The 24,429-nt window shown below is 37.3% G+C and overlaps 1 protein-coding gene across 4 annotated transcripts in view; it reads left to right on the forward strand.

Moving 5' to 3' along the window:
• The first annotated feature begins 2,853 nt into the window (after positions 1-2,853).
• LOC105233944 (uncharacterized) overlaps positions 2,854-24,429 on the forward strand; it is a 205,065-nt gene continuing 183,489 nt past the window's right edge. For 2 of the 4 annotated variants that reach the window (XM_049447084.1, XM_049447087.1), the window contains exon 1: positions 2,854-5,221. The gene's annotated coding sequence lies outside the window, so the exon portion shown is untranslated. The remainder of the gene's footprint in view (positions 5,222-24,429) is intronic. The other 2 variants (XM_049447085.1, XM_049447086.1) reach the window with 2 other exon arrangements.

Genomic DNA, 24,429 nt, shown 5'->3' on the forward strand with positions numbered 1-24,429 from the left:
GCGGGTGGCGGTGCTGTGTTGCCGAGGTCGGGAATGGCGAGCGATTTGTCATAGCGCGGCCAACGTGAAATATGATGAAAGTAGGGCATTCGTCTTATTTAGCAGCGTTGCTGCAACAGCAACAAAAACAGAAACAACAACCGCGAAATAGTGAAGACTCACACCAACAACAGCTCCGCACCGCCTCGGTAGCAACTGTGAGTAATATGCATATGTAGACAGACGCGGCAGGCCGGGCAGACGGCGCATCATCGGCTCAGTGGCCAGAGTTGAACTTTGGGGGGGAGGGGAGTCAGAAAATGAAAGTAGCACCACTTCGGCACTCGACGAGAGATTTGCTGGAAAAAGTAGGTAATGAAATAAATTGCAGACATTTTTAAAATATGTTAATTTCATTTTTAAAACTGCGTTTAATGCGTTGAGCAGCGCCAACCTCACGCAGCGTCGCTCGGCATCTCCGCAGTGTTCGTATCACAACCGTTGTCCATATCGGAGGCTTGTTTATTGACGGCAGACTAAAGAAGCTTGAGGTATGAGTGCGCTGAAGAGGGATTGTGGGCTTGAATGTTTTGTGATATTTAATTTTGAGTACATTCTGCTTCCCAGAAATCAACGTTCACGTCATCGTTCGTCATTATAGATTAATGTTCGAAATTTGAGTTTTTGTTGGAGCGCATGTTGACCTTCTTCTTGGCAGTGTTAATTATGCTGCTCGTGCAATTAGGTGGCAGCTAGATTATTTTAGTGTTTCTAGATAAACTTTTCTGCAATGCCAACATAACTGTAATTTTGAGAAATATTAAACTGACTTTGATAATATTCCCATGTCCTTGATCCTAAGGTAGAAATAATGTTGACTCGTTTGAAGTCTCTTGGACTATCTTAAGCAACCTATTCCTTTCTTTTATTATCATATCTTCAATAGTTCTTCAGTCGTTCAAACCATATTGGAATTAACCAATCGAAAAGCAAATCTATGAAGGTAATTATAGTCGTTATGGTTCTCTAAAGGTTTTTGCTGACAGTAACGGTACTTGTAACATTTTGCTTACGACTGTGAACTTGTTAGTTCACGAATGTATTTGGAAGCTGTAGTCAAAATTGGTCAAGCAATGATTTTAAGATATCACCTTTTTATAGTAAGGGGAAGCATCAAAAGCCGGAGTGCGGTACTTTAATCCGCTAAACCCATCCTACTCCCAACTCAAGACTCTCCCACGAAACCACGTGCTAAGTATTACTTAGTGGGAGAGACTAGACATTTAAGTCTCCCTTATTTTGCGGACTGACGAACGCCTGATCTGTTGAAAAAGTCTCAGTTTTGTCATTAAGGATGTTGACGCTTCACTGATAACTTTCCATTCTTTCCATTTATCAGTCGACTGACTCATGAGGCTCCTGCCACATTTTAGTCACTAAATACATCGGCATCCGCGGCGTCTGAGTTCCTTAATCCCACAAACTATTACTCTTGAATTTGTTGGTAAATTTCATATATATACGTGGTATTCAGGATATACCTAGGTAGTTCAATTTACTCCCTTTCTGTGAATATTTTGTGTTTTTTATAATATAAAATATGGAAATTAAAAATATTCAATTAAAGTCAAGAACTAAACAAATATTTGAATTGTCCATTTCCATATAATAACTTTATGCCAAAGCGGTTTCAAATAAAAGTCATCCTTATAGGGATATTTATGAAAGTGCTGAATTGCTGAATAGAACAAGTTCTCAGAGCATTTCTCTTATACTTGCTGACTGGAAGAATCTGTTGAAATGTTGGAAGTGCGCAAGTTTGAGAGAGAGAGACTGTGAGAATTTCTCTTAAAGGGTATTTTTTAAAAAAGGGATATCTGTACATATATTTATCGGCTAGTAAACTAGAGGTCCGTGGCCGACTTTATTATTAGCCCATCATTGCATACATCATATGTATTCTAAGGAAATTTATGGTAAATTAAGTTTTCAATTAACTTAGTAAGTAAAATGACCAAATCATTTCAGCAGAAACACGCTTTTTAAAATTCTGTATAAAATATGTTATATAAACGGTTAATAAGTGATTCGCATAGTTGATAAAACGTAGATTATCAAACTTTTTGAAATGTTGCGACGTGAGTTTTCATTTTTTTTTTCATTAAGAAGGTCATCAAAATTTAAAGGTACATCGCCTGTTCTGTTTAAAAAATGTCTATTTTGGCCAAATCATGTGTTACTTGTACATGTGCGCTTATTTATTTATGGCGCTGAAAAGTATGCTGTTTGAAAATTTAATGCGCTCAGCAGAAGCAGAACATGCGTAACGCAGCTAATTCCCACCGCCTTGGGATAGGCCTGGTTGGGTGCCAGCGTCGTCGTTCAACACACTCCTCGTGCAACAAAGATAAGCCACTTACAGCAAATGTTGCCGCAAGCGAAAATGCAGTTGCAACAATAACAACCAACACAACAATATAACGAATGGGCGAAAAATATTGAGGGCAACAAAAACAAAAACGTAAGATGCCCGCACTTGCTTGCTTGATTCGCAACACAGTGTAGCGGGCACTGCTCTGTATGTATGAAATGCCAAATTTCCCACAAAAACACGAGCCGAGAGCAGCCGTACTTTGAAAACACTTGTACCCACTATTAAATATTACTTGCAAGAGCAACGAATTATGGCTTACAAGCGTTTGCGCTCCGCGTGTGCTCGCACTCTCGGTTGTACAATTCGTTTTTCGACTCTAAGCCACCGAAATTGGGAAATTCCCTGTGAGGCAAAAATATCCTGTTGGTCGAGGAGCTGTTTCGTCAATGTTGTCAGCGTCGCTCGTACCTTTCGGCACTCGTAGCGCACGTGGTTCGTGTTCGTACGGTCTTGTGCTGCTTCGCTGGCTGCTGGTTCGCCGTGTGTGCGCGACCATAAAAATTTTCGCCAAGCAGCGCTCAGTTTCGTATTCGTATTTGAACGTGTCGTTACGTCGTGTTCGCAGGGTACGCGTGCTGATTTGGAAAACAAAAGTGTGGCGCTAGCTGACGCACAAACAGTTCCTCTGTGGAAATCTGTGTTCGTTCGTTTGTTCGTCAGAGCCGCTAAAAAACACTGTTAAAACAAAGTAATATAATAACAAATTAATATGCACGTGTGTGTGTATGTGTGATATACTTGGTGTGGTTTTAAGTTAAACGGTCACTCCGCAAGAGTTTACGCGTAACGGTATGCCGTGGGTGGAGTGATTATAATTACTGAAAATTAATTAAATTCAATTCAAAATTACTAGAGAGACTTAAATTGTGGTTGAAAATAAAAGAAAGATATTTGAAAGTATGTAATGCAAAAGTAATTAGAAAAGTACTTTAGATTACTGATTTTAAAGTGTTTATAAGTGTGGCTTACGGATATATTTACTTAAGTTACTACCTGTATATCGTATTCTTCCATTCAAATATTCAAATATTGCATTTCAGAAATAAAAATAATAATAAATTTTGACAAGAATTGTTGTTGACTCGGTTTTTTTTGTAGATTCTCTGTTAATTCGTCAACAGTGAATAACTGAACACTCGCAAGCGATCATTAGGACGGACCACAAATAAAGGATTGATAATAATCTTCTCTCGTTAAAGCCAATCGCTAGTTCGACTTGGTCCTTACTGAATCTTGACACATATAACCAGACAACAGTTAGTAAACAGTATAAATAAACAGTTTATCAAGTTGTCAGCTGCGTCCTTCAACTTTCAGAGAGCAGTCAAATCGCTCTGCTGGCGAACCGCAATAAACAATACGTCTGATAATTATATCCTCGCGCATAGCTGTAAGCGCACGTAAGAAGTTTAATAATACATGTGCAGCGACACGCATAATAAGTGTTAATGTGCACATATCCTTATGTGTGTGTGTGTGTGCTAGCTGCGTAAGTGTGTCAGTGGGCACGTGAGTATTTGCTTAAGCAGCGCGCAGCTCATCCCGCGACTCCGCATAATCGCGTTTCAACAGCACATTCCGCGTTTGCGGCGTTGCATGCGCCGAATGCCACTCGTATAACAAAGAATGAAATAATTATGCTTGCGTGTGTGTGTGCGTAATTGTGCACTCTCATATTATTATATTTATATGCACATTTCATCACGCATGCAGCACGCAGCACGCAGCGCCGAACTGCGCGAATGTTAATGAAATGAAATCACTGCTGTAATTGTTATGAGAAATTGTGGAGAATAAGCTTGAGCGGCAATATAAAAAAATCATTTCAACAGAAACAGTTAAAAGCTGCAAAGTGAAATAATAATAAAATTAAAAAAAAAATAAGTAAAAATAAAAATAAAAGAATTAAATAAAAAAATCAATTCAATTGTGTTGAGGAAAGTGCGCACGTCATTCAGCGACTCGTCTGCTTGCAAGTGCTGTAGTGTGTGTTCGCGGCGCGTTGCATATCCACAGGCGCATACCGAGTGCTAAATTTACATACTAGCATACTTGTGTGTATATAAAGCGCCATAATTGTGTCAGTGTCATACGCAACAATGGAAGCAACAACAGCCGACCGTTATTGTGATATATGAGCACGGCAACGAGAAAATCCCAATGCCATCTGCGGTACCACACCATCCATTGACAGCATCATCCCGTCATCATCATCGTTAATATATGTATGTATGTTTGTGTGGCGGCGTTGCGCGCTTCTTCTTTATTACTGTAGGTCGTGCTGCTGCCGCAACTACTTAAGTTGCAGCAGATAAATGTGAGCGCTCCGCCGTTATTTTTGCCGCTCTTTGTTACTTTCCATTGCTTGCACATCTTCAAAGTCATCGCCGACATCTTGAGCAATATTCGCATCATTCGCGCACACCAGCGTGTGACAAGAAGGCGCGCAGGCAAGCGCTTTGTTGGCAACATTAGTGTGCTAGTGGTGGCACGTTAGAACGCCGCGCCGCGCGTGCACATGCTACAACGCACACCCACATCGGGACGGCGCCGCGCGTGTTGCTGTGCAAATTTCACACAGCGTAGTCAAAGCGCGAGCATTGTGCTTTTTTGCGTGCATTTCTCGGGAAAGTAGTGCCTCATGCCGCATGGTTCGTTGCCACACTGCTCATCGTGCTACATGGCAAGGTCGTTTGCGCAGCAGTAACACACACGCTGTAATTGAGATTGTCAGCTGCTGGTGCGCTCCGTGTGGCGCGGTAGACCGCAAGCGTTTAATCACCATTTGATGAACTGGTGCTGGCTCGGGTAAGTTGCAGCGAATAAATATACTCGTGTACATATGTTTCAAAGTTTTTACAACCAAATACATCATGCTGGTGCCGCTGCACGCTGGTTGGCGCCCCCCTCTACGTTAGTTAATTGTTTTTTGTTGTTTTGTAGAGGGAGCGCGCTAAAAAATTGATTTGCGGAGGGAAAGGAAAAGTTGTCAATGATTAATTGCTTGTTTTTGTGCTGAAAATACAACAACGTTGCATACATATTTCGACATGAATTTTGCTTTAAGGTGAATACATGGGATTTAAGGTCTTAAATCGACTTTGCACTTTAAATGCTCGGATCAAAAAATTGGAGTAAATACTCGGAAATGTGCTCAATTCTGTAAAATATGAATGATTTTTTAAATAAGTCAGAAAATATCCACAGAAAGTGAGGAAAACATGAAGAAATAATTTCATACCCAACTTCTAACTGTAAATGCGTCCATACTGAAAGCTGGGAATCTTGGCAAACGCCATCTGCAGTAGCTTTATGGATGAATATGAGATGGAAACAACTCAACACTTTTTCTTGACTGTTGCGCGTTTGTGAGGTCAAGACTTAAACTCTTGGGGGCGGATATGGAAATTAAACGCCTGTGCAAATTTGTATAGGCTAGTGAGCGTTTTGCTATTTACGAGTATAAGTTCGAACACATCAGTTCTTTCTTTCTATGACTTCGAAAAGGACTACATATAATAGTCCACGTGCGATCTCTCTGGACCACCCATCTGTCCTAGCCTAACCTTTATGCAAATTCGACTATATTATTGAGAGTTCCGAATTATACATAGCTATTTTCGTGGTAAATGTAATTTTTTACTCTTGGCTATTTACCACTACCAGTAGAAAGAGTGTGAGAGGGTCAGATCGGCAGAATACTCTGTATGTAGAAACATTTTCCAATATCTTCCTTAAGTTCTAGCGAGGAACTTTTTCTTACCCGAATAATTACGGACCGAGTGTTCAACATCTTCTTTTGATATTTTATAGTGTCGGCAATATCTATCGAAAAAAAATATATTATTTCTCAAGTTAAATTAATAATAAATTCTATCAATATGTCATATGGACCAGTAGCCGAAAATTAACGCATTGCTTACACAGTGACTTTTTTTAAAATATATTTTTATATACTGAATTTCCTAACAGTAAGTAATAAAATCTCATATTTACGAAACTATACAAGCTCAAAGTTCTGTTGGAGGCTATTTGCTGAAACTTTGCTCTTTCTTTTTAAGAATTTTATTTTGACTACAGGACTGTAACAAGCCGCTGGCTAATAGATTTGGATGATTATAGAGTTTAAGTACATAAGTAGTTCTTGCTGCTCTCTTCTGCTTCCAGCTTCACCATGAGATCAACAATATCTTTGTGAATATTTTCACCTTGTACCATGGCATTTTAAACGATTTGGATTGGATCCTCTGTACTATATCACTGTTAGTTGGACAGGCTGTGCCACAGAGTGGAATACCGTACATCCAAATAGATTTTCTTAGCGCATTGAATATCTGAACTTTGTTGTTAATGTAAAACTTTGAATTTTTGTTTAAAAGTCAGTTTAAACGTTTTGCTTTTATTTCCATCCTAATTATTTTACTGGATATTATATGTTTTCTGCCTGTGAGTCTTTTTTCCAAGTGAATATCGAGATGAGTTACATCATTTGCTTGTGGTGCCATAATTGTATCGATTTTAGTGGGCTGATACAGTTTGGGTCTTAGTGAAATGTATATTTACTCGAAACTTAATCGAAATAATATTGTAGTGAATTAAAAACTACTCAATAATATTTCGGAAAGACAATTGAAAGTTGAAAGAGAGATGAGGCTTTCGGATCTAACGATATTATCTCCAGAACACCGCGCCCAGCAAGCTCCTGGAATTGTTCAGAGTGCTGGACCTTTGCGAGCATATGTGTTATAAATTTCTATCTAACGATATTATCATGAAATATTTGCACTCTTTGAAATTCTTTGAAAAATGTTGGTTAAAGTTTATATAATTTTTCAACTAATTTCTTCGGAAAACGGAAATTTTTGACAACTTTTACCCTGATAATAATGCATTATGTGAATAGAGGTTGTCGTTGGTGTTTTTATGATTTTTTGACAACTTAGCTAATTTAATAGAATTTTCTTTTCTCACAAAACAGTGCAGTATTTTCTGCCCTTCTCCAAATGTAAGGGTGGGAATTGCCTAGTGGATGTTTATTTATCGTTTTATAGTTATTTTTTAATCAAGTTTTTCTACTAATTGTTATGAAACGTTCAATTTGTTAAGCACAGTGCTGGTAAATTTGAATGGATTAGTCAGAATTTTTTCTGCTTTTCTCATGGAAAAAAAAAGAAAATTTGTACAAGGCTTAATGGAACATTTATATAATGTTTTCCATGTGATTAGGCAACATTTACAACGAGAAGAGGAAACGTTATATAGTAAGTGAATAGTTTGCATGCTTCAAAAGTAAGTGCCATGCCTAAGCAAAAAGATTCGAAAAGTTAGAGATTTTGTTAAGACTAATTTGTTAATGTATTTATATATAATTTTTCTCTGATTTCAACTAGTGTTATCGTGTTTTAGGTTCAGGGTTACATCTATTATACTACCTTCACTCCAGTGACTTTAAGACCAATCAGCTATAAAAGCAAAAATTCAATATAATGGCTTTAGTAAAAAAAAACATTAGTGATGCATTCTTTCCAAATAGTCTATTTCAAATGACTAATTAGTTGTACTCGTAAGTATTTGGCTAAGGGGCATTAAAGGCTTATAACCTGTTTTCATGATATTAAAATTGTGTAAATAAATTAATATATTTCACATTTTTTTATTTCTTGATCATTTTTATAATTTTTATTATTCCGTTCGCTTATCCATGTTTTAAGCCGATTATTTAATGCAGCGGCAGTGCATAAACGCAGTGAAAGTGGCAAGAAAAAGCAGTAGTTCGTACGAATGGCACGCTTAAATCAACAAGCACTGAATGCCACACTAAATTATGTGAAATAAGATTTCGTGTTTGGTTTCGAAATAAAAGCGGATTTGCATGTGAAACAAGGTAAATGCGCAAAACCGAAAAATAAAGGGTATTTTTTGCCAACTTAAAAGCCAAAGGCCAAAGACAAATTTTTGAGTGCTGCGGATGAAGGAAAAAATAACATTTGTACACGTGTGTATGTGTGTGTGTGTGTGTGTGTGTGAAAAGACGGAAAAAGTGAGTAAATCACAAAAGCGAATTTTACGTTCCTACGCGCATGAGAAGCAATTGAGGGAAGCCAGCTAGCAAAGCACTGGGTGTGAGAGTATGTGCAGGTACATGCCAGGTGCTAGGGAAGCGCTTCAGTCGCTGTTCTAGTCGTATGCGTCGTACCGGTGCGGTTTTATGGTTTTTGCTTTATCTGTGTTCGCTTTTATTTTCTTTAAATATTTTGCGTTATTTTTTGCCTTTTGAGCAAATTTCCCCTATGAAAAAGCGTAATTTTATGCGAAAATTTGCACTCTGCACCAGGTACAAGAGCAGGGCCCCATGTGGAGGAGGCTATGTGTGTGGAGAGGTGCTGGCGAAAGAATAATAATTCAAACGCTAGAATTACCTCAACATAACCGTAAATGTGCGCTCGAAATGGTTATGGTGTTCGCAAGTTTCGCAGCCACACACACGCTGTTTTCCGCGCTTCCCTTCTATTAAAATGTTTTTTTTTCTTCTTTTCATCTGCATTCGCAATTTGCATACAAACACGCGGAAACGCAGCAACGCCTTGGCATAGCTTTCGCTGAGAAACTATTGTCGTGCTTAATTCTTGTAAGACGAAAGTTGGGAAACCCTCGTTGTTGTTGCTCGTGTAGTCTTAATCCAGAGCCGCTACATATGTAGTTTGCTTTTAATATTTCTTACACTTATGTGCTGGCAATTATTGAGCATGCCACACGAGAAATAAATATTCCGTGGCAAGGAAATATTTAGTACAGTTTTTGAAGCAAATGTGCGTGCTTAAAGATTGGACCGAATAGTGAACAATGACAAAATTCAATTTGAATCTTGTAAGGTGTAAAAGGTAGGTGCTACGAAAGTAGTATGGGTAGTTCCTCATTTAGAAGTAGGTATATCACTATAGATAGTAGCTTGAGACATTTATCCAACTCTGACATTATTCAGAGAACAGTGACATAGTTTCAGAGAAACTAAAAGGCGAGAAGTTTGGCTTTGTTTGCTGTTTCAACCTGAGTTCAACTAGTAGAAATGAAATTACTCGATTCTGGACTCGGCTTGAAAGCCTCAGACATTTTTGGTCTCAAATAATAGATTTCGCATATTTATAGTACTAAGGAAATATTTGCTATGATCACTGAATATTCCTTAAACCACACATAAGAGGTTAACGCCCTACGGAATAAATTTTGAGTTCTTTCTATTATTGATTGCTATAGTTTGTGCTATCGAGCATTTTCTTTAAGATGCGGTTTTCATTTCAGCAGGAATTCCATTTATATGCCTTTTGACTGCCGATAATATTTTTTACAAATTCTTCATTGGCACATTCCCTCATTCCGCCAGGGTATTCGGGTGTTGGCATAAACCATATAAAGCCATATGACAACAGAGCAAATTTTATGCGCGCAAAAAAAGGTCCGTGCTGCTGGAAGAAACTGCAAATAATAAATCCGTAAACACGTTGTGATAACTTAAAGCCAACTAAGTGGGTTTTCATATGCATATGAGTTAGCTTAAAATATGCCATTGCTTTGGAATGCGAACGCACCTTCTAACTTGCAACTGTGTGCGTCGCTTTTAGCTTCTTTGTTCAGCTAGAAATTATTGTGGAAAATGAAGAAACAAAACTAAATCTACCGAAACCATAACAACGAATTTGAATGCGAATAAAATGAAAGAAGAGAATTTTAACTGTTTATAGTCTTAGTGTGTAGATGACAGAGTAAAGGGTGAGAAGTGATGTTAGTAGATTTGTAAGATTTTTTGTTTCTGTAATTCTTATGTTTTTTGTAAAATTTAATAAAATTTGTATTAAGAAGCTTGGGGAGGCAGCGACAAATATTTCAAAGGAAAATATTATTTTTACTCGCCTTTAGATGCTATTAAATGCATCAAAGCTCTTGGCATGCTGGTTGCCAATCTTACCATTTGAAAATCTATAATACGCTTTTTGGAAGACTTTCTTGCACCTTGAATTGTTATTAAGGGGTTACATGGGTTTTCTTGGGTAAAGAACAGCCATTTTCTAAGAATTATTTTTTCTCATATAAAAAAAGTATTTTATTTTCTCTTTTTATTGTTACAAACATACACTAATAATAAAGAAATTTTAAAATTAAAAAAAAAAAAATTTAACCCGGCTATTGCGATGCCTTTTCCGATTACTCCTCGCAAAATTATGATCCCGTTTGGAAGGATATCTTCTTACAGGATCATCTAAAGTGAAAAAAATATGTGCTTTGGTTAAAACCTTAAGAGAGAACTTGATAGAAGAAAAAAAAACTGAAAATTGGATTTTTGGCAGACATTAGAAAAAAAGTTTCGCAACATTTTTTTTTTCAAATGGTTGTAATCGAAACAAAATCCTTCGAGTGTTTAAGAATTGTATCTGAAGGACCTGTGCAAAATTTCATGAAGATCAGCTGAGTAGTTCTCGAAAAATCTTGCCAGCCATTTTTAAAGCCACAGTTTCGAGAAAAACGCGTTTAAAGACGGCGCACTTAGCCTAGCTAGCCTCGAGCGCACAAGATTTCAAGGCTGTATCTCCGAAACTATTAATCGGATCAACTTGAAAATTTAGGAAAATATTCTATTGGTGTTATAGAATTTAATAAGATAATAAAAAAAACGATTTTTTTGGAACTCATAAACCCATGTAACCAAGGCGTCAGGTGGATTAATGGGGTCAAAAAATGTTTTTATTGCCTTATTTAATTATATAACATTTTATAATATTATCCCTAATTCTCAAGTTGATCTCAGTAATTGAATTGGAGATATTGTTTTGAAATTTTCTAGCTCGAGGTCACTTAAAGCTTTACACGAATCTTTTCTCTAATCTGTGTTGGTTGTCCAGGCTGCTGCAAACTAGTTAACCGGTCTTTATGAAAGCTTACACAGGTACTCGACGTCTACTTCTGTCAAAAATACAATTTTCACCTGTTTGTTTTTCCTTTATGGTCTTAAATAAAATTTATTACCATTCTTTTTACTTTGGATTTTTTCGGAAAAAAATTATGGAAAATATGCTGTTGTTCAAAAAAAAACCTTATAAACCTTTAAGGGGGGAGCCTGCTTTAGAAGCTCTAAAAAGTCGATTTTTTTGAAGATTTTTTAGGAAGAGAAAGAAACAATTTATTAAAGTGAAATTATTAGAGCTTATCCGCAAATTTTTTTTGTATACGAAATCTTTTATATTCTGCTTTGGGAAGTAATTGCCCGATGCATCTCGCATGCGCTTTGCATTAGATTTTTTGAAGCTTCTAAAGCAGGCTCTCCCCTTAAATTGACAAAAGTTCAAGAAAAATAATATTGAAGTGCAAAATGTGCAAAGATTTTAACGTCCCATTCTGGAAGCACCCTGTATTTGAAAGTAAAATTGCAATAAAATAATGAAAATGCAAATAGTTTATGGGAACGGAATGGCAGAAAAATGTAAAAACGAGTAGTTTCGCAACGGCATTTACATTTACAAACATACCTGTTTATGCAGATAAATTCGTAGTTCCATTAAGGAGAAAATGCGAAGCGAAAAGTGGCAAAACTCCATTTCGAATGTCTGTGCCTTAGGCACACAAATAGAATATTTCGCAAAAAGCTGGATAATAAAGGCGCTGAAAGAAAGTGCTTAGCATTGGAGGGCATTATGAGAAACAATAAGCTTTAGGATGCTTCATGCTTTCTGAGAGAAAGTTATTGCATTTGAAAATTTATTTGTTTCCACTTTGTATTATTAGTACACTAATGTGTTTGTTGTTGGTGAAAACTTTAATGCCTTATGATTTTTCATTTCGCCTCTTTGCCAAATATGAGAAATGCTGACTTGCTGCATTTCAGATTGTATTCTGTGCCCAGTCACAGATGCGAATGCTCGAGAAAAGGTAGAAAGTCAACACTACTGCCTTGGAAGTTGTACATATCTTCTTATTTCATATGGCATTCTTTGCTGACATTTGCCACACCGATTTCGATTTCATTGATTGCCAGCTGTTGTCACTAGCAGATGCGAAGAGCGGCGTCTGCTGTGGGGCACAGGGAGGAGAATAGAAAAAGATTGGGGCGACGGCCGGGACGTAAGAGGAAGAGCAGAAATGAAAATGCAGCGGAAGCGGATGTGACAAATTTTGCAATACTGCCATAGAGACATAGAGACATGGAACGACCGAGTGACAGGCAGGAAGACAGACATTTGGCAGCGAATATGTAGCACAGAGACGAGCTTACCATGTACTGGTGGATGCATGTAGGTGTGCTCGTTTTCTCGTTTGTGTGCGTGCGCACAAAGGTGAATATATATTTTTGGATTATTTCGTGATATTTGTCTATGCGTGCTGACAGCCACAATTGCGACAAGCTGCATGTAACTACGAGGAATTGGGATTGAAAATCAGAAAAGCTTTGCCGCCCGCCGCCCCGCATGCGAGTGCGAGGGAGTAGTTTGGTTAATGTTTGTGCAAGCAATCAAGCGTTGCAACGCCAACAGCTGCCGTGCACTGTACAACGCACGCAGCGGTATACACCAGCACACAGCGTACACACATTTGTTTCGAATAGGGAACTGAGCGCTCACTTTATGATATTTAAAATGATTTTTGCTCGCATTTTTCCGGCTCGACTTCCGTTTGCCACAATTTAATGACGAAACAGGATCACACAACTGTGTCAGCAATAACAGCAACAATAACTGGGCCAGCCAGCAGTAGCGGAATCGGTGGGGAAGCGGTGAGCGTACACATATGTGCCAACAGCCGCACCGTTCACTCACACACACACACACACAAAGGTACATATTTGTACACAAACAGCGCAAATGTGCTCTACATTTTGTTGGCTTTATGGTTACGATAATGTGCGCCAATGACAACAACAACAACAACGCCAGTAATAACAGAACGCCAAGTGAAATAAAGGCAGCAACAGTGTTGCTGATAGAGTGTGCCCAGCAGCAGGGTTTACAGTTATGCGCACACGCATACACACACAAACACTCGTCTATGTGTGTGTGTGTGGTGTATTCAGCAACAGCGCGCTCCCGTGTATCCAAGAATGAAGGAAGGAAAAGCAATAATGCAAACGCATTTTCATTCGGTCGCTGTATTGAGTTGCATATTGTCAGGCGCTTTTGCTCCCGCTTCCCGCATGCGTTTTTGTACTGTGTAAACGCAGTAAACACCTTTGAATGGGCGTGTGTGTAAATGTGCCGTTAGTTTGTACGTGTGGCGCAATACAGGTTGATATGTTGGTTTATTCGTTGTTTCGGTTAGCTCTCTACACTGGTGTGAGTTGGCTTTGTTTGCCTGGCAATGCAGCATAAAACACATCACATGAAAGTCCACACCACACGCACACATACAAACATTAATTTTTACAACTGCAAACTTTTAGTGCTAAAACTGTGTAGATGTGCTGCAGGAGCATCACATTAAGGTTTCCAATAATTTCGTATATTTTACACGAAACTCATTTCTGGGGAAATGTCTTTTTTTCAATTCCACAACGGCTACTTATAGCTCTTCAGCGATATATTCTTCTTAATATTCTTAAAACTTTATAAAATCTGTCCAAATGTGAATTTTGTTTAAGCATCTAACAGTCATACTGTTATCTGGTAGATTTATTGCCAGTATGTTTTCATGATTAGAAAGTCTATCAAGGCATCTTCGACAAGTTTTGCTGATTTCATCTTTAACAAAAAGTACATTTACGTCTTAGTGAAGTTGCTTTCAAACCAAGGAGCGCTTACAAAAATTCTTAAAGTCTTAGATTGATATCTTGGAGCTTTTGGATACACTCGCCGTACCCCATAACTGCGTTACATACGTCAATACTGGTTTAAGGATTGACTTGTAAAGTCGAACTTTATTTGCAAGACTAAGTTGTAATCTCGAAAAGTCGAGCTTCTCTTTTATGTGTGTCTTCCAAGTAAGTCTTCTGTTCAAATAAAGACCTAGGTATTTGACAGACTCACGTCTGATATTGTAGAGTCATTTAATGATACTTAAAGACATTTTCTGGTAAACGTTCTTTGAACGGACTTCTGTGTATCTTCCAATTCTTTAGTCATTTTTAGAAAATATTTAATTGTTCTTGTAAATGATGTGAAGTGTCATTTTGGATAAAACTTATATATAAAACTTTATCGAATGCTTGTTTAACATCTAAAAAGATCCCAGCTCAGTATTGTTTGCTTTCGAAAGCATTTATGGCAATTTTAACAATTCGATGGCATTGCTCAGGTGTTCCATGTCATCTTCTAAACCCAAACTGAATGATTCACTTTAAAAGTATTTTTTTTAATAATTTCGCCAGTAAACTAATTAGACGATAAGAAGAGGGATAGTTTCAAGGCTTATTCGGTTTCGGAATCATTGTTATCTTATCACACTTCCATTGATTTGTGCAGTGATCGATTCGAAGAATAGAATTGTAGACATAAGTAAGCAGTCTGATACAAATATGAGGTAGATGTCTAACAGTAAGTGCATACAATTTATTAAATCCATTCAACTTTTCAAGTTTAATTTTAATAATCTCAGTGGTTACTTCTTAAAAAGAAATTTTTCGAATAGGCAGACTCATTTGGCAAGAATGCAAATGGAGAGAAAACATTTCTGCTTTCTCTTGATTATCTCTGCATCTGACGCCACAACTATTTTCAATATTATCGCCAGATTTTGAGAGTATATTCAAACTAGCTTGATATATCAATATTTTGCATAATATTTTGTATGGGTTTTCCCATACTCGACACCGTAGTCCCAAACGTTACTATTATTGGCGAATGATCAGAGTATAAGTCGAAGCTCTCTTTAATGTGAAGTTGGCGCTGTGATATACACGACAAAATTTAGAAGGTCTGGACTTTTTCAAGGATCACAAGACCAGTAGGTGCGTTTCCCGGTAGAAATAGTTGAACAATTACATTTTTTATGCATTTAAATAACTTATTTCCTTTTGGTTTTGATCCCCACCAAGGATGCTTGGCGTTATAGTCCCCACCAGCTATGAAGTGGTTGCCAAGACTTTTGATAAATATTTTGTATTCATCTAATTTAAACGCATAACTTGGAGGTAGATAGATAGCTGCGATGCTATAGTGATATCCCGAAATATCCAGATATCGGTACAGTGCACCAATGAATGTGAATGGTAGGGTAAAACATTTACGCCAAAGTTATTTTTTAAAAATTAATGAAATTGTTTTAATCACAATTGTGGATAATTTCCGACGCTTGGTATAGAAAAGTTAAAAGGTGGGCTATTCGTTTGTGTTCAAATTCGGCGATCCGTGAAATATACAAATTTTTATCAATATGTAGTCAGTATGATTGTTCCGGAAAAAGATTTTTAGAAAAGTTTAGTTTTGATAATCGATTGCTGATTCTTAAAAAGGATTTGTCAACTGAAAAAATATGAAGAAGCAGCTCTCAAAAGGCGTTCAGTTGAATTATATAAATTATATATAAAATAAACACAGAAAGTCATGTTAAAATTACACGTTTTTAATGGATGTTGGAGGAGAATATGTTTCAGTAAAAAGTGCATTCTTGCAAAGCATAAAATTTCCGAAAAAAATTTAAGCTGGGGAAATTTTTTTTAAATAAAAAGTTCATATATTTAAAAGCTTTGATAAATAAAAAGGCGTGAACAAAACGTGAACAAAACAAAACTCCAACATAAAGCACAACTTCATACGGTTTATACAAAAGATATTAATGATATTATCACAAAGAGATCGTTGGAATTTTTTGAGCTACTGAAGCTGTTACGAGACTTTTTAAATAGTGAGCCAGAACATTGGCCAATAAATGAAGAAAAGAAAAATTCGAAATTTTCTTTCCAGCTTTAGGTTATAAACCATATTTTTTAACTATTTTGTTATGTATATCAGGAATTTTTGTTAAATATGAACAATAAGAACTCTTTTAACAAAATCTTTCTGAAATAGATTTTTAAGAAATTATATACTCTTGATGATTGAAAAAAAATTTCTTCCAAATTTTGCAAACAACTTATTTTTAACATTATTAAGCTTTTAAGGCCGATAAGCTAACTCATGGCTAATTAGCTACATTTGCTTTTACTGAAAACTGTTTTCTGGCGGTCAATGAATTCGCACTTTTTACGAGCTGCGACCAGTTACTCTTGCCACACGCAATTAAGAGAAATTTGTCAAAAAGATTTAGCATTGACCGCACTGCGACACAGCGACCGCAACGCGAATAAACTGGACCCAATGCACTCGGCAATTGCATTTGCTTATTTGCTAAAAAACACGCACACAAGTGAAAAAAGCGACACCAATAAGTGAAATAAAAAATTGTGTATGAAATTTAAATAAGGAAAGCAATAAAATTGTAAAGCTCATAGCAAATAACACAATGCAATGCACACGCTTTCGCACATTGGCGAGCGCCTCGAACAAAAAATTTTAACACATGCTTTTGCACAAACAATAAACAATTCTTGCGCAAAGTGCTACATTCCGCAACTTTACTGTGTTTCTGAATTTTCGGAATTTGTGTGTTTTTAATTTTTAAGCAAACAAGAAATCAACACAAATTCGCCATAAAAAATTCAGGTCAAAGTAAAGCGCTACAAGGAGGTGTGCAAAATGGCGGCTACGGAGTGATACAGGCGATGTGGCAGCGCCGAAGGGGCGGCGAAGTGAGAACTTGCTGAAAAAAGCGGAGCACGAGCGTAAACAACGAAAGCAACAACCAACCCAACAACCATAGAGCAAGAAGAGAAGCCCGTAGTGCGAAGAAAAGCGACGACGTAGCAGTGCTCGGAGCCGTGAATTTTCTTACAAAGCATATTTGCATGGAAAATGTGTCAGTATGTTGGCCACTGTGCCATATGTGTGCTAGAAAGCGGCCAAATGAAAGTATTAAAAGTTAGTGCGCATACAAATTCGCACATATGTGGCTCCATAGTTGAGGAAACACACACCCAAGTGCCGCTTGCAAACAGTCCATTCTCGCTCAAACTCTGTTAAATTTCTTCACTTCATTCGCTGGCACATAAAAAATAAAATAACGCAGATGGAAAGCAGGGAAAAAGAATGGGGTAAAAGTGAAAACAATGTCCAGACAGAAAAACGGCGAAACACTGCCAGCACAACAGCGGCGACAGCAGCTGCACCAACAAAACGCTTACTGCCAGCCTTTGTAAGACAGGGCCTGCAACTTCCTGCAACAGTTTCGGAGCACCCCTTCCACGCGCCCAAGGCACACACACATGTGGACGATATTTTATTACGCTTCCTTTATTTAGCCACACGCAACAAAAGCAACAGTAATGCACTGTAGTAACAATACTAAAAAATAATAACGAAAATAGCAACAAAAAGCTTCGCTTGCTGATTCTTTTTCAACTCGCCACAAAACAACAAGAAGCACGGCAACAATAATATGTGCGTCACGGTCGCGGCCCCGTTTTCACTTCAACTTTGGCCGAAGGCATCGTCGAACAGTATCTGCATATTAAAAGCCACCTCTTACCGCACCAAGTTGCGCTCCGGTTTCACGCAAAGTGAATTGAAAAAGTTCAGTTCAGCCGGAGCTGAAAGAAAGTATGCAAAAATGTTGGCATCCTCTTCATACATGAGCACACATATAAATAATCGATGGCCTGTGTGTATGTGTGTGCGCGCTGCCAGTTAACGGCATGCAATAGTGCACGCTTTTCGTGCAATTTCCAGATATTGGATTACTTATATGCGCACACACATATATACATATATATATATGAGTAAATATACAGTAAGAGAAGCTTTTGGCGTGAGGCGAGGCGGGCTGCTTCCGCATATTCACTTGCGAACTAATTGATTTAGCTTAAAAGAGATATTGGAAAGTGGAAGGCACAGATTTATTCCTCGGAAGTGATTTTCAGTTGAGTAACATGTAAAAGCTTTCGGAGTAAGAAACGGAATTGAATGAGCTTTGGTATGTAAATGGAATTTTTAATTACAAAAATGAAATCATGGAGAAAAACCATTGATGATATGAAAACATTAATGCACAAGTTAATGCAGCTGTGCGTACATTTCAAACGGCAGTGAAATATGCTTCAAGGATTAATACAGTCAGACTTTTAGAACTAAATCTGGTTTAATTTTAGAAAATTTTATAAATATGTGGGTTGAAAAGAAAGTAAATAATTTCATATAAATATTAAGTTATTATGCCCTAATAGGGTTTATTAAGTTAGGTTAGGTTAGTCTTGTAAGCCAAAGAGCCACGCAAAGACCAGTTTTGGTTCGTTGCGATACCAGATGCAGCTTAGTTCTACGTCAATGAGGAGTAGTCATTCGCTTGACGCGAATTTCAACAGATGCTGTGGCTTCATTATCGCCTTTTCCAGTGTATCAAATAATAGGGATCTGTCAGCCCCATTCTGCGGGCGTGTGTCGCCATCAGCTAGTGACCAGTTAGTACTCCGTTAAGGTAATAAGTTTGTCTTGAAGTTCTTAACAGAAGGAGATCCTATAAAGTATATGTATGTATATATGCATTTTTAGCCTGACAAGCTAAACAGATTTACTGTCTGTCTGTATCATTTTCTTTTCATTTTTTGAGACATAGATCTCAAATTTTGTACATGTCCGATTGTCTCCATTGAACGGCCCAAGGCCTTGTAAGAGAACTCTTTTATTTGTTAAAATATCTCCACGAAGTTTGGCGACCATTATTGCTCAAAGCAAGTTTACAATTTCCGAACAAAAGTTCGTATAGAAATTTTTCATATTTGTGAAGGGTGCAACCGAAGTGCAAACGATGTTTTGTTTCTGGAGTCATTTTTAGATCACACACACACATACGTACATAACTACATAAAGCCTTCAATAAACTTCCATTTCAATTTAAATTGAGAAATATAACTTTATTACTTAAATTTTATATGTTTTATCTAACCGAGTAAGCTCTCTGTATATACATATTTTATATGTATTACCAAATCTGTTTCCATTTATGATTTAAATGATTACGTGCTCGCTTTCAGCGTTTAGTTTCATGGATTCAATAATTGAAAGAAGAAATATTGTTCTTACTAAATGCCAGTACTTAAAAAATTATTCATCCCCGCAGCGCCTTACACCAGCACTCAGTCTTCGCATGCATATACTTCGAGTGTGTCCTGATTTTCTGGAGCCTTTCACATGCACGCACACGACTACACGAGCGCACACGCCCACGAACTCGAGCAAATCCTTGCTGGTGCGACGCAAAATCATTCAGAGTGTTTACGTGCATAATATTGGATATTTTCTGTGCTGTTTAGCTTGTGTTTGTGTTTTGTTATTAAATATTTTCACAGACTGTGAGTTTTTCTTGTGCGTCCCTCGAAGTGTTTGCTGGGTCGTTTGCACATTTCCATTTTTCCATTCACTAGTCTGTGCTGTGGCGCTTCAGTTTTATTCTTTTTTGCTATTGTTGTTGCTGTCAAGGCATGCGTTATTGCTTGTGTTTCTTGGCAACCCTTTTTCGCCATTCAACCTGCGTCGTGCCATTTGTGCCTTCATTCCGGCCACTCTTCACAGATCATTGACCGTAAGTGTTTGCCATTTCAAACCCAAGTGGTCGGCTGGTTAGTTGCCATTCTGCTTTCCTTCTTTATACTCATATGCGAGTGTACATGTAAACACCGATTTCCTCGAGGCTGCACGCGTGTAATCAAAGCTCTAACCGGAAAATTATGAAAATTTGTTGGCTGATCACAGATTAGTCGAGCGGATTGCAAGGCTTTTATCCTCCTCTCCTCGAAACTGCATGTCTAAACACTTGTATGGTCTGGAAAATCTCTTAATCCAAGAAATAAAAAGTAAGTTTAAGTGAAATGTAGACACTTAGAGATTATTCTTATTTAGTTTGTTCCAGTATATGAGCTCAAAGTGGATTGCAAAAAAATAATTAAAATATAAAATTAATTTTCAAGAACTTTTAAATGGACTTGCGGTTTACTTACTACTTCAGCTATAGATTATAAGAGTTAGAGGTGCGTATTTGATACCTATCTTAAAATCGAGTTCTCACGAGCTCTTAGATAGGCTCTAAAATGAAGGGTTTACTTCGAAATCTAAGTCTATTGTTGAGGTTTTCTAACTGCCTAATATAGCGAGGACTGATGGAGAAAAATTTTAAATGCTTGGAAGGAAATTATATTCATAGGAGTATATAATCTTGTCAAAACTATTTATGGCCTTATAGTTTTAAAATCTGACATTCCAGTTTGGTCCTTTATAATGAACAATAACAATCCAAACAAAGATTAGTTGCCTGGAAATTGTCCAGAAGGGCATGAATGGCTTTAAGTTTCGAGATTTCAAACTACTTTAATGCAGAAAATAAGGCAGCAGCTGAAATTTGTGATAACATTTAGTAACTTTCAGTATTATTTAAGGCACTAAGAGAAGCAGGTATAGTTAACACTAAAGAGTTACATTTCATCCTCCTTAAACATTACTTCGAAATGAAAAAGCCCAATCAAATTGGAAACAAAAGAGACATGAAATGGCCAGCCACTGATGGGTTTAGTGCACAGTTAACATGGGTCAACAGTCTGCCCCTGTCAGTTTGCATAACAAAAAGGATATTTAGCTTAAAGTAAGTCAAAAGCTTGAAAGGTGTGAGGCGCAAACGAGGTGGAACAGCAACAAGCCGATAAAAGTAGTTCAAAGGCAGAAGTCGAAGTATGATTTAGAGAAGGAAATTATGCAAATCAGGCCAACGCCGAGCGGTAATCATCAGAAATAAAAACTAAAAATAAGTTGAATGTTTTCCAATGCCTTGAAGCAAAAATTAAATCCCCCACTCCATTGCGACAAAAAGGTGAAAATGCTTCAATGAAAAAAAAAAAAAAAACGCTTTGACAGGCGAGTGAAATTGATTCGGCATTATAAAGGTATGTTTTCCATCATTTCTTTTCATGTCGCCGAAATTGTTTCTCTTTGGAAAGTTAGTCTCAAACCGGAGTATCATTTTCGTTAATGAACACTCACCTTATTACGATGACTAGTTGGACCTCGAAAGTAGATAGAAAGCATTTCCATTCTTTTGATTTTCCGCTTTTAATTGAAATGAGTTTAGTAATAACATCTTCTAATTACGGGCACAAAAGGATGCCACATTTTACATATTTGCATACAAAGCAATTGATGCTCGCGAGTGAAATATTTATTGAATGAAAAGTTGTAAAGCGAATTGGTGTGATGGTGTTTTAAAAATCCAGCGACCCGAAAAGTAATAAGGGTCATTAACTGGCAGGTAGCGCGAGTGGTAGCCTTCCAGGAAAGAGAAGTATGCGTGCTTTAAAATAAATTTAATTTTCTCAGAGGAGTCTGGGGTGTCAGTCAAAGTTCAATAAACTACGAAATTAAGTCGATAACAAATTTTACTGCATTTGTAGGCTTCCGAAAGGCGATTGAAGTTTATAATTTATTTTTTTACATACATATGTTCATGTCAGTTATTTTTGATTAATTATTCGGAGCAAATTTATCCTGGTTGAGTTTGAAGCAGTCCAAATTTTTAAATCCACTGAAGACTAATGCTTGGATTGTGAAGTAAAATCTGTGAATAATTTTTCAGACAACATAATAGACTTATGTCTAATTATTTCTAGATCTAAAATGAAGTTATGATGCTTTGACAGCTCTGTCCTCTGTTTAGATGTTTCTTTTCAACTTCGAGCTTTGTTAAAGCTTTAAGCTTTTGCTTTGCCCTCCACTATTGATTATCCACCTTAATGGATTCTTCATTACTTAGCTCTTTTCACGTTTTCCAGTTAACCCAAATAAAAAATGTTTAAGTTATTTTTCCGATTATTTTGTTTCTGCTTTTAATCCGTTTTCTCATTTTTCATCGTAAAAGTGCCGTCGCCGCCAGCGAGGGTTATTGACAAGTCGGCTGCTGGTTGTAATGTTTTTATGCACAAAGCGAGATGAAAAGTGCAATGGTGAGGCCAAAGCCAGGCGGCCAGGGACGTTCAGCGTGTAGGTGTCGAGTAAATGGTGCACACTGCTCAGCCACCTCCAATCTGCAGGTCTACGTTTAATCATTGTGCCGGGCATTTCCTTGAGCTATTGATTTAACCCACTGCTGGTCATCATTGTGCCGCTAGTAGTAGATGACGCTCATCGTCTGGCGCTCCACTTTGTATGTATTTTCCAAACAATTCCTATGTGCTTCGCTTAGTGGGTAATGAGCGTTTGTCGGGGTATATTTAGTGTTGGTTTTAGATAAAAATCACTTGTACTTTTCTCTCCTCCTTTGCCTTTTGTTTATCCCGCACGGTTGGTTGGCTAACTGATTGAGTGGCTAGGCTAGGCTAGTTTATTTTGCTCTTACTTTTGCTTGACTGGTAGCGGAGAGTTGGTTTGCTTTCCTTGACTCTTTGCTTTATGCGTTGGTTTCATGGTTGACTGGCCTTTAAGTACACTGCCGAGCGCATTGACTCTTTCGCACTTCTTGGTCTGGCTTAATTTTGAGTTATATTTTTGTGTAAAAAATTACTTAAAAAGCTGTGAAGTTGCCTAATAATGCAACAAATGTGCGTTTCTCGTGATTTATATAAAAGCGTTAATATCTTAATAATACCCATAATATTTGTAAGGAAGATATATCAATAAGTGAAGTGAATGATCGGAATATTTACTATATAAAGTTATGTGTGTGTGTTAAGTGATTACTCGCGGTGTTTCGGGTATTTAAACAAGAACATATAAATACAGATTAACACATATTTATTTATACGACTTAAGATATGTGCTCGAGCTAGTCATTAGAGTATGCTATCAGAACTATAATAACCAATTATTTTATCTTCTAGGCACAAGTTGCACCACCAGTAGCGTCTCCTTGCTTTATTTTATTATTATTTGGTAAAATACTTTCTCGCAAGCCATTGGCGCCATTTCGCTAGTCATTTTTATGGCGTTTTTTATTGTCTTATCGCTTTATTTCCTTTTGCCAAACAGTAAAAACCTGATTAATGCAGGAGTATTTACAGTTATTCCAAAGCTATTTATCATTTCTGACGCCGACATTAATTGTTAATAATCGACGAAACAAAACAGCTTTAGCCGTATTCACTTAGGCTATATTCTCCTACGAAATCACAGCTCACAGAAAATCGCCCAAATTTATGTGTGTGTGTGAATATCATGAATCCGCCTCAGAGCCCTTTGCATGGGCTAACTTAAAAGGTATTTAATTACTAAGTATATGCGAGCAGGAACTAAATACTAAAATGACTCAGACTTTTTACGTAGGTAATTAGTACAACAAAAACAACACCAGTAAGGTGTGTGTGAGTTGAAGACTGTAATTTGCCTGCTTTCTGTGTGTGTGCGGCATGCCACACTCCTGCTTGCCTGCCGCGTGCTGAAAACAATGTACAGGTAACACATTTTCAGCATTGCTGTGCTTATTAATTTACATTTCATTGCGATTTATCATGAATTCATAAATGATTTTATGGTTTTTTTCATTTTATAGCCTACGCGGTGGGCGTTTTGATATGGGTACTCTATAAATACAACGAACATTAATTTCTCTAGGTGTTGACGGGGAAGTGAAAGTGGGCGCGAGTAAAAATTTTGCATAGTTAAGTGAATTTTCGGGGTCATGGAGGTAAATTTAACATTAGAGGGTGTGTTTATTTTCGTAGAAAAATGCCGCATATATATTTAGACGACTACGAATTTAAGAATAAGGCAATTGTGATGGAAGTTAATGTAGCTTGGATTCTTTCAATAATATATAAAAGCATTGCCGTCTATAATTAGTTATTTATTTATGTAATGATTCGGGTAGGTTGAGAAATGTCATGCATGTGCCTGTGGTTCACCATACACTCCTCTCAAAGAACTCCTCTTTCTCTATTTTCGCAACGTCAATGTTAGAGTTTACTGCACAGTTAATGCTAACTTCAACACTATACTTGCACAACGAGAAACATTGAGCGTATTACATCAATC

The sequence above is a fragment of the Bactrocera dorsalis genome, chromosome 2, assembly GCF_023373825.1.
Source record: "Bactrocera dorsalis isolate Fly_Bdor chromosome 2, ASM2337382v1, whole genome shotgun sequence".
Taxonomy (NCBI): domain Eukaryota; kingdom Metazoa; phylum Arthropoda; class Insecta; order Diptera; family Tephritidae; genus Bactrocera; species Bactrocera dorsalis.